The 11999-nt window shown below is 37.3% G+C and overlaps 1 pseudogene; it reads right to left on the bottom strand.

The window, feature by feature from the left end:
* Window positions 1–592: 592 nt before the first annotated feature.
* On the bottom strand, window positions 593–984 carry Rpl27l3 (ribosomal protein L27 like 3; annotated as a pseudogene).
* Window positions 985–11999: the final 11015 nt, after the last annotated feature.

Here is an 11999-nt window from a genome sequence, read left to right on the forward strand (position 1 = left end):
ACACAAATTGTGTGTGTTTAGTGATATAGAATACATGCAAAACTTGAAAAATTAAATTATATTTGTGTTTTATGGTAAATATTACAAAAAAGGCAGTTTTGCTAATTGATAAACAGCCCTCTTTGCGATATATCTGTCAGTATACACAAAGCTTATACCTCAATCATGAAGTCGGAAAATCTCACTTTTTCTGCATTAAGAACTTCAGGTTAGGTATTAAATGATAGCCAGAAAGATATTTTATTTAACATTGATAATGTTGCTTAGGAGTTTCAGACTATTATCAGACCAAACTCCATTATTGTATAGAGTTGCACAGCATGTCAGCGGCATCATCTAATAAACTCATGTGCCTTACAGAAAAGAAAGTGAAGGTTTTTAAAAGAGCTAAATATATTTAAAATAAATACTATTAAAATTGTGATTTTTATTGCCTTATAGAATTCAGGTAAGTTGATTAAGGACTAAATTTAGACAGATGTACTTATAAAAATGGAGTAAATTATGGATCAGAAATATGTACCACTAACATACATCTACTTTCTTTTTTATTTTTTAATTTTTTAATGACGAAAAAAAATACATCTAAAAGCAAAGCTTCTGGAAAAACCATTTGTTCTTCCCTGTCTTGTATCACTCCTCAAACTTGACCTTGGCCTCTCGCCTGGCTTTGCGTTTCAGTGCTGGGTCTCTGAACACATCCTTGTTGACAACAGTTTTGTCCAAGGAGATATCCACAGAGTACCTTGTGGGCATGAGGTGGTTGTAGTCATAAACTTTCACAAAGGACTTGATCTTGGATCGCTTGGCAATCTTCTTCTTGCCCATGGCGGCTGTCACTTTTCTGGGATAGCGGTCAATTCCAGCCACCAGTGCATGGCTGTAAGGGCGGTCAGAGGTGCCATCATCGATGTTCTTCACGATGACCGCTTTGCGTCCAGAGTAGTGTCCAGCCAGGACCAGCACCACTTTCCCGGGTTTCATAATTGCCCATTTCGACAGCAAGCAGTCGGCACCCAGCAAAAAGGAAAGAAGGACACTTCCGCTAACCTTTCACCTTGTGGAGAGTCTACTTTCTTTTTAAAGTTTAGATTTTTAGGATATCTATATTGCTGTCTCAATTTTATATTGCTTTTTAAAAACAAAGGTAAGATTTCCTGTTCCAAATATAGAATATTCTGTAAAACATGAGGCATAATAAAAGTCAACAAAAGCTGGGCCGTCAAATTTTCTTAGGTTTTCTTCTATAGTAGACAGCTGATAATTGCAAACTAGTTATGTAATTCACTTTTTTATTACTTCAAAATAGGTAGATTAAGCTAGACTTGCTGAAAATTGAGTGCATATCTGGATTTGCAGCTTTGAATAAAATTCCAAGAACAGCAAGTGTTTGAACTATTTGATTGTATCTGATATGTGTGGTTTCTATTACGTGTATGAAATCATGTAACATATTTCCATAGAACTTTACTTGTAACTCAATTTAAAACATGAATCAAGCTACATACATATTGGTACAGGAAGAATAAAATAATGTAGAATTTTCTCACCCCATAATTTACCAGACCCACAAATACTTAAAAATCATCTTGTGTCTATGATACTACCTTTAGTGATGGAATAACTTTTGAAAGTCAAGTGCATCCTTATATATTTGGAACCTTGCCTTCAAGATAGTCATTAAATATGGATGAGTTTGTATTTATTGTGATATTAAGATACTAGTTCTACATAGAATGTGGACATGCATCAGGGAAAGTGTACCTAGTGAGGGTATGACTCTCATACTGAGATTCTTAAAAGGTGACAACCAAAGCAGAGAAACATTTGACAGACATTTCAAAGAACACTCATAGACTGCACAAGGGAGCATTTGTACTGACTGAATCTGATCAACTGTCCTCTGTCTCAAAAACACAATTTGACTTAGATAGGTAAAGGTCAGGCTTAAAGATAATGATTAAAGAAAGTATGGGTGGGAAGAGGATAGAGAGAGAATAACTGGGAGGGATTTAATTTAAAGCCATCGTACTTGTAAGAAATTATAAAATAGTAAATTAAACAATTGATAAAAGGTCTATCAGCATCAGCACTTTGTGTATGAAAGTGTACACATAAGGTCTAAGCACAAGGGAGAGGAGATCATGCGTTTCATTCCACACCATGTAACAAGTGGGAGAAGAATGAGGATACGTGGGTAGTATTATTGGAACTTGCTATTCTGTGACTAATTGATATCACTGGGAGGTGTGGTGATTTGAATATGTTTGGCCCACGACCAGCAGCCTGCATCAATTCCAGTCCTCTCTGGAAGGCAGCAATGGGGCAGCGTTGGTGATTTCGGTGAGCAAAGCTAAGTTTTGTGAGGACTCCATTGTTGTTTATTTTGTAATATTTCTAGTTCTTAACACTTCACTATTCTAAGGCCAGAAAGCCCTGGCTTCTCTGTCCAGCAACAGGGGATTAAGTAAAGCTGGGACTGCACTGACTCTTTGTTCTTTTCCCAAAGGCCCCTTGCTCATCCTGTGAGAGGCAAGAATTTGTTAATTCCTTGAAAGCCAGGAAAAGAGTGTCAAACATGCAGAATTTTTTTACACAGGCAGTATGCACACACACACACACACACACACACACACAGACACATACATACAAACAGACACACACTCATACACACACACATTCTGGCTTGGAATGACAATTTGAATCACCATCCACTCCATGTGTGGACTTACATACATACACATATACCTACATGTGTGTGTGTGTGTTTGTGTGTGTGAGTGTATGTGTGTGTGCGTGTGTGTGCGTGTGTGTGCGTGTGTGTATGTGCATGTGTGCGTGTTTGTGTGCGTGTGTGTACGTGTATGTGTGTATGTGTGTGTATGTGTGCATGTGTGTATGTGTATGTGTATGAGTGTGTGAGTGTGTGTGTGTGTGTGTGTGTGCGCGCGCGCATGTGTGTGTGTAAACAGACATATACATCCATTTGTGTGGATGGACTAGGACCCCCACCCCCAAGTCACAGACATATATTTGATGAGGGATGGGGCAGAGCCACAGGTGCCATACTTTATTCCTTCTCTCTGGCTTTTCATGCCTTCTTAGAAAAAAGTTTTTCCCCTTCCACTGGTGCTTTTACTAGGAAGCCCTGGGTCCTGCTAAGACTGAACCCCCAATGAACTAGATTGTTGGGGGGAGGGCAGCAATGGGGGAAGAATGGGGAGGGGAACACCCATAAAGAAGGGAAGGGGGAGGGATTAGGGGGATGTTGGCCAGTACACCGGGAAAGGGAATAACGCTCAAAATGTATATAAGAAATACTCAAGTAAATAAAAAAAAGATAGATTAAAAAAAAGAAAAAAAAGAAAAAAGTTTTTCATAAGATGACCACATAGATAAAATTTTACACAAGAGGGGAGTGACAGAAGCATGTTGATATTAAGTTCAAAGCAGTGTTTTATTCTGTGAGCTCATTTTAAGTTCAAAATAACAATTTCGCAAGGCCTCCCTTTATCAATAATGCATACCTGTGGCTTTGTAGTTGAATCTGACCTAGAGTAAATGCTGCCCCTGATCACAAATTCTTCACAAGTATTTTTTAGTGTATTGTGAAAGCTCATTGTATTCCTGATTATGTAATTTTAGTTACTAGTCTATGAGTAGTGAGTATATCTTTTCTTGATTCTAACCATCTCTTAAACTTTCTGCTTATTTTCTGAGATCTTCAATTTCTTGAGAGACATGAAGTTATTGTCATACAGATTTCTTTACTTGTTTGGTTAGAGTTACTCCAGGATATTTTACATTATTTGGGACTATTGTAAAGGGTGTTGTTTCCTTAATTTCTTTCTCAGCCCATTTATCACTTGTATACAGGAAGGTTACTGATTTATTTGACTTGATATTATATCCAGCCACTTCGCTGAAGTTGTTCATCAGTTATAGAAGTCCTCTGGTAAAAAGTTTTTGGTAAAAATTTAGTTTATATATACTCTCATTTCATCTGGAAATAGTGATACCTTTACTTCTTCTTTGCCAATTTGTATCCCCTTGATCTTCTTTTGTTGTCTTATGGCTCTGGCTAGAACTTTGAGTACTATATTGAATAGATAGGGGGAGAGTGGGCAGCCTTGTCTTGCTCCTGATTTTAGTGGGATTGCCTCAAGTTTCTCTCCATTTAATTTGATACTGGCTTTGCTTTGCTGTATATTGTTTTCATTATGTTTAGGTATCTGACTTGAATTCCTGGTTTCACCAAAACTTTTAACATGAAGGGATGTTATATTTTGTTAATTCATTTCTCAGTGTCTAATAAGAGGATCATGAATGAATTTCTCATCAAAATCTGAGCATAATTCATCAAAGACATGGAAAGAGCAATTCTCAAATTCAACTGAAAAAATTAAAAAAAAAAACCCTGAGAATAGCAAAAACAATTTTTAACAATAAAAGAACTTCAGGAGAAATTACCATCTCTGACCTCAAGCTATACTACAGAACAATAATGATTAAAAACTGCAAGCTATTGATACAGAGAAATATAGGTTGATCAATGGAATAGAATTGAAGACACAGAAATAAACCCACATAGTTACAGATACTTGATCTTGGACAAAGAAGTAAAAAATATACAATGAAAAAAAAAGAAAACAACTTCAATAAGTGATGGTAGTCTAACTCTTACTCTGAATGTAGAGAAATGAAAATAAGTCTGTATTTGTCAACTTGCACAAATCTCAAGTCTAAGGGGATCAAGGACCTCAACATGAAATCTGTCACAATGAATCTAATAGAAGAGAAATTGGGGAAGAGCCTTGAACATAAGTTCAAGGGCACAGAGGGAAATCTTCAGCTCTAAGAACAGGAATTTAGAAATGAGACCTCATGAAACTGAAAAGATTCTGTAAGACAAAGGACTTAGCCAATTAGACAAATCAGCAACCTATAGACTGGGAAAATATGTTCACTAATCCCACATGCCATAGAGGGCTAATATCCAAAATATATAAAGAACTCAAGAAGCTAGCACCAAGAAAGCAAACAACCCAATCAGAAATGGCATAGAACTAGGCAGAGAATTCACAACAGAGGAATCTCTAATGGCTAAGAAGTACTTATAAAAATGGTCAAAATCCTTAGTGATTAGGGAAATGCAAATCAAAACAACCCTGTGATTCCACCTTACAGGAATCAGAATGACTAAGATCAAAAACCAATCAGCTATTAAAAACAATGACTTTATGAAATTCTTAGGTAAATGGATGGAACTAGAAAATATCATCCTGAGCGAGATAGAATAATCATAAAGGAATACATATCATATGTACTCATTGATAAGTGGATATTAGCCCAAAAGCACAGAACACCCAAGGTACAATTTACAGACTACATAAAGCTCAAGAAGAAGAAAAACAAAACTGTGGATGCTCCAGTTCTCCTTAGAAGGGGTAACAAACTACTAACAGGAGGAAGTACAGAGACAAAGTATGAAGCAGAAACTGAAGAAAAGTTCATCCAGAGACTGACACACATGGTGATCTATCCAACATGTAGTCGCCAAACCTAGTCACTATTGGGGATGCCAACAGGTGCATCCTGACAGGAGCCTGATATAGCTGTTACCTGAGAGACTCTGCCAGAGCCTGACAAATACAGAGGCAGATGCAGCCAATGATTGGACTCAGAACAGGGTCCCCAGTGGAGGAATTAGAGAAAGGACTGAGATAGCTGAAGGGGTTTGCAACCCCGTAGGAAGAACAACAATATTAACCAACCAGACGCCCCAGAGCTCCCAGGGTCTAAACCACCACTGAAAGAGTACATGTGGAGCAACCCATGGCTCGAGTTGCACACATAGCAGAGGATGGGTCTTGTAGGGCATCAATGGGAGGAGAGGCCCTTGGTTCTGTAAATACTTGATGACCTAGTGTAAGGGAATGCCAAGGTGGGGAGGCAAGAAGGAGTCAGAGTGTGTGGGACACTCTCATGGAGGCAGGCAGGATGGGATGGGGTTTTGTTTGAGGGTAAACCAAGAAAGGGAATAACATTTAAAATGTAAATAAGTAAAATATCCAATAAAAATATACAAATTCAGGTGACAGCAAATGTTGGCCAGAATGTAGAAAAAGACAAATACTCTTCCATTGCTCGTGAAATTTCAAACTGGTACAACCACTCTGGAAATCAATCTGGAAGTTCCTCAAAAAATTGGAAATTGATTTATGTGAAGACCCAGCTATACCACACTTAGGCATGTACCCCAAAATGCCCTACCATACCACAGGAACACATGTTCCACTATGTTCATAGTGGCCTTATTTGTGATAGCTAGAAGCTACAAACAATCCAGATATCCCACAACAGAAAAATGGCACAGAAAATGTGGTTCATTTATTCAATGGAATACTACTCAGCCATTAAGAAGGAGGACCTCATGAGTATTGTAGCAAATAGATTGAACTAGAAAATATCCTGAGTGAGGTAATTCAAGACCCAAAAGGACATGCATGATATGTTTACCACTAAATAAGTTGATATTAGACAAAAAATTACAGAATATTCATCATACAATCCACAGAACTCAAGAAGGTTAAAAGATGAAGAACCCAAGTGATGATGCCTCCTGTAATATTTTAGTGAAGAATTTGAGTACCTTTTGCCCTTGTCTGAATACTCTATCTGAACCTAATGTAAAGAGATCTTGATTAATTGCACTGAAAAAGTAGTCTCCGAAAGGCTCAGCATAGACTTTCTCCCCTGGTTTATTTTCATGAAGAGCACTTTAATCAAGTATGCCATGCTTAGAAATGAAAAATTACAAAAAGTATAGTTCAAGTAATAAAAAAAGGTGCTAGGAATTACAATGGAGATAAATCCTGTGTTCAAGGACATAAATAGGTAAAGAGAATGCTGACTTTGCTGAAAGATCCCACTCTGCTAAGCTTATTGTTTATGAATTTGCTGTTGCATAAGAAATAGTCCTATTATGTTAGGTTATTGTTTTCATTTGGGATTTTAATGTGGAATGAACTACAAACCTTTTGATCCAGGTCTTGAAGAATAGTGGTCATGAAAAGGTTATGTCCAGGCATGGTACTACAGACCTTTAAACCAAGGAGACAGAAGCAAGCAACTCTCTGAGATCAAGACCATCCTAGAACAGAGCAAGTTCCACGTAGAGAAAAAGCTTATTTCCAGATGTGGTGTTACCACCCTTTAATCTAAGAACTCAGGAGACAGAGGCATTGTTATTGGTTATTGTATTTATTTAGATAAAGAAACCACAACCCAAAGAAGGTAAACAGCAAAAGAAACGAAACTTTGAGTAAAATTAAACAAAATGACAAAATCAGTTGTAATGAGGATCAAAACAACAGACACAAAGGAAATCTACAAACATATAAAGAAATGCTTTTAGAACCTGCACCATGATAAATTGAAAAATCTAAATTAATGGATACTTGGAGTTTAATAAATATCAGATAAGCAATTTATACAGACCTATAACACCAGTGTACGAGTAGCAACTATTAAAAACTTCTAACTAAAAAATTATCAAGGGCCAGATTGTTTTAGCACCAACTTAGCACAAACGTTTAAGGAAGAGTAAGAACAGAATGTATGTGTACTGATTTGTTTTATGAGGTCACATTTACACCTATGCCTAAACCATATGTAATCCAATGAAGAATGAGAATTACAGAGTAATTTTCCTTATGAATATAGATGAAAAATTCAATAAAATGCTTAGAAAACCAAAGCCAAGAAAAAAATCAAAAATATTCTCCACTATGATCAAGAAGGCTTCATCTCAGAGATCCAATGATAGATCAACATTCACAAATCTATACATGTAATCAACCATATAAATATTCAGAGAGAAAAGAAACAGTTTGTCATCATCTCATTAGCTACAGGAAAAATATTTTTGACAAAATTTTTATTATTTTCATGATAATAATCCTGGAGAAATTATGAATATTAAAGGAGAATGGAGGTCCCCCTTGGTTAGCAGGCTGCTCAGGGTATAGGTCTTATGTAAAAAGGGTATCTGGTTTAGAGAGCCAATACCAAGTTTACTGCTACTTTATGAATTTAGTTTCTTATTATTTGGAATTGATGTCTGTTCTTTCCCTGTTAGCAGAAAATCTAAGAGAGGCAGCATGTATCAGTTGTCAGAATAGGAACAATATCTTTTCTGTACCACCTTGAAATGGGGTTAGAGGTTGTTTATGCTGAATAATAGTGATGGAAGCCCAAACCCTTCCTTCTAAAAACACTGGTAAGACTGTTTTATTCTTTCTCTATTTCATAACTTCATTCATAAGTGGCAGGACTCAGGTGATTAGAACTCATTGCTTTGATTGTACCCTGCAGTAAAAGGATTTAAATTTATAATGAAATTGTGTGATAACAAACTGTTCATGACTACAATGGAAAGAGCTAACTGAAAATGAAAAATAAATGTGAGACCCTACTAGACAATCTGCACCTTAAAGTAAACTGGAAAAGTTAATATTGCATCATAAAAGCTGTGCAGTTCAGTTTCTACTGCTAAGTCTTTAGGATCATCCCATACATACCCATCCTATCTATAATCAGAGGACAATCTATGATAGCCACTAGAATAATTCATTAAATAGATAATAGCTGTGTATATTTGATACAGCTGTCTAGTTGTGCTCACCAGATCAAGTTACCCATCTTTATTTTTTTTTGTCATAGGAAAAAGAAGAGAATAAATTGTTAATTTAAAAAAATGTGCTCTTCTAGTTCCATCCATTTGACTACAAAACTCATGTCCTTATTCATAATAGCTGAGTAATAATCCACTGTGTAAATGAAGAACACTTTCTGTATCCTTTCTTCATCTGTGGGAAACCCGTGTCGTTTCCAGCTTCTGACTATTATAAACAAGCTCGCTATGAACATAGTGGAACGTGTTCCTGTGGCATGGTGGGGCATCTTTTCTGTATACGAGTAAGAGTAGTGTAGTCGCATCTTCAGATAGTTCCATTTCCAGTTTTCTGAGGAACTTCCAGATTGATTTCCAGAGCAGTTTTACCATACTGTAATCCCACCAGCAATGGAGTATTTGTCTTTCTCCACATTCTAGCCAACATGTGCTGCCATTTGAGTTTTTGATCTTAGCCATTCTGACCAGTGTGAGGTGGAATCTCAGGGTCGTTTTGATTTGCATTTCCCTGATCACTAAGGACTTTGATCATTTCTTTAAGTGACTCTTGGCCATTTGAGATTACAAAAGGACATGCATGGTATATACTCACTAATAAGTGGATATTAGCTGAAAGAGTACACAACACCTAGGATACAATGCACAGAATTAAAGAAGGGAAACAAGCAGAATGGCCCAAGTGAGGATGCTTCAATCCCATTTGGAAGGGAGAAGAAAATATTCATGAGAGGCACAGGGTGGGGGGACCTGGGTGGGAAAGTGCACAGGGATAGGAAAAGGGGAACATGATCAGGTATAGGATTGGGGGGAAACAGGCAAGAAACCTTGAGGGCAAGCAGAATGAATAGAAATATTCAACCTGTGGGGATGGGATGTGGGAGTACCTCCTACAAAGACCTACAAAGACCTGAGCAATAAGAGATTCTCAGGACTCAAAGGGAAGGACATTAGATGAAATGTCCTATGGTGGGGAGAGGGAACTCATAGAGACCACCTCCACTAGAATGAGGCATCAAGTGGATGAATGGGGATGTTATCCTACAGTCAAAAAATTATGACCAGAATGTTTCCTATCTAAAGAACTGCAGGGACAAAAAATAGAGAAAAGACTAAAGGAAAGGAGTTCTAGTGTCCAGCCCAATTTGGGATCCATCTCAAAAGGAGGTTCTGAGGCCTGACACTATTACTGATGCTATGGTGTACTTACACACAGAAGCCTAGCATGGCTGTCCTGTGAGCGGCCCAACAAGCAGTTGACTGAGACAGAAACAGATACTTACACTCAACCACTAGACTGAAGCTGAGGACCCCTGTAGTTGAATAAAGGAAAGGCTGGAAGAAGTTGTGGAGGAGGATAAGCCCATAGGAAGACCATCAGTCTGAGACACCTGAGATTTCTCAGACCCTGAGCCACAAACCAGGCAGCATACACTACTTGGTCCAAGGCTCCAGACACATATACAGCAGGTGACTGCCTGGCTCGGCCTAGTGAGAGAAATTATGCCTAACCCTCTAGAGATTTGTGGCTCTAGGAGGTAGGGGTCATCCTCTCGGAGACAGGGGAGAGGGGGAATGAGATAAGAAACCATGGGATGGGGGACTCAGAAGGGGCAACAGGCTGGACTTTAAAACAATATAAGTAATAATAATAGTAATAATAATAATAATTCAGAAAAACATCCATTTTCATTCATAAAGTCCAGAAATATTAAACTTTAAAGTAGGAAATATTATCAGTAATAAAGGTATTAAATTAGCAATTTATACATTTATATTATTCAGATACAGAACACTTACAAGTAGAAATTATCTCAGAAAATTTTCAGTACTGAAAAATGACTTCTGATATACCAAGAAAAACTACACTTGATGCTGATTAAAAGGAAAGAAATTTGAAGAGAGACTTACAACGGAAAGGAGCAGATAATTCAATCTAAATTATTTATCATGGGATTTTGAGAACAAATAACACAATAGAATGACAATAATAACCTAAAAGATCTTTAAGATTACTATTTGAAACAGAATATTAATAGAGTCCAGAGTTTCCTCAGTCTATAACTTGCAGTAGACTATATAAGATAGACTTACTGAGCTACTGCTAGTTTTCTGAGGTAACTGAGAATATATTATATGAAAGTAGGAAATAGTCTGATCCCATTTTACATATGGTGGCTGTCAAAAGACATAGGTCAGACACAAAGTGAGAGAAAAGATGAGATTCAGAGAATGGGTGTTTGTACCAGGTTCTTGAGTAGTGATTATCATGGGATGGTGAGAAGAGGGTCAGGTGACTATTGCTCAATGTATGGGTCACATGACAGGACACTAACTCTATTCTTAGGGACAACAACTATTTTATGATATGAAGTTAAAATGCTGGCCATTGCTCTAGAAAGACATTTGAATGTCATTGTCATGAGTATCAGGCATGTTAATATTTGGTCTGGGGAGAATATATTATCCTCCCAGGCTGATATCTATGAGAACTTACTTGAACAGAAGAATAAAAATAAAGGCAACCAGGGTCTACCTTGCAAGAAGAGCAGAAGGGGAAAGGCCTCTAAAAATCATTCTTTATTAATAAAAAAGAACTACAACCTAGAGACATAGGATTGCATGTGGCAAAAGCTTATCAGGTGTATGCACAAAAAGTGTAAAATTAGGAAAGTGAATGACAAAAACTGTGATAAATGAACCATTTTAGTTTAAAGGTGATAATCAATGATTCTGTTCAGTTGAAAGATATCTCAGTGCAAAACACTAAAGGATATGGTTCCTGTACTACATAAGCAGATTTAAATCACCATAAATTATTTGTCGCTATTCTTTTACTGTCCTCAAGCATCATACCCTGACAATTTTTAGAAGCAACTTGACATTATTGTTACAGAGAGACCTGTCCCGCAGAGTTACATAGTGGGCTTGGGAGAAGTCCTGGAAACTGGAGCAATAAGTTATAACGCTACATTTTGAACTGCAAGAGTGAGGCAAATAGAGCTGATTGGAAATGGGATGTGGCTCAGAAAACCTCAGACTTACTCTCAGTGATACAATCCCTCCAGAAACAGCACACATTCTAAACCTACACAAACATTGCCTACTGGGGAACACTAAGTTAATTGCTTGGGACAAGGCATCACAAAAGCCTACAGTGTTTTCACAGATTTGAATCTGTGTTCTCCTGCATAGAACTGATCAAGACGAAACATTAAGGAACAAAACTTCCAGAGTTTGCTGCAGGGACTGGAAATCTTGTCTGCAAGTATCTAACCCTTAATGTGATTCCTCAGACTTCTACCTG

This window comes from Rattus norvegicus, chromosome 11 (assembly GCF_021556685.1).
Source record: "Rattus norvegicus strain SHRSP/BbbUtx chromosome 11, alternate assembly SHRSP_T2T, whole genome shotgun sequence".
Lineage (NCBI taxonomy): Eukaryota > Metazoa > Chordata > Mammalia > Rodentia > Muridae > Rattus > Rattus norvegicus.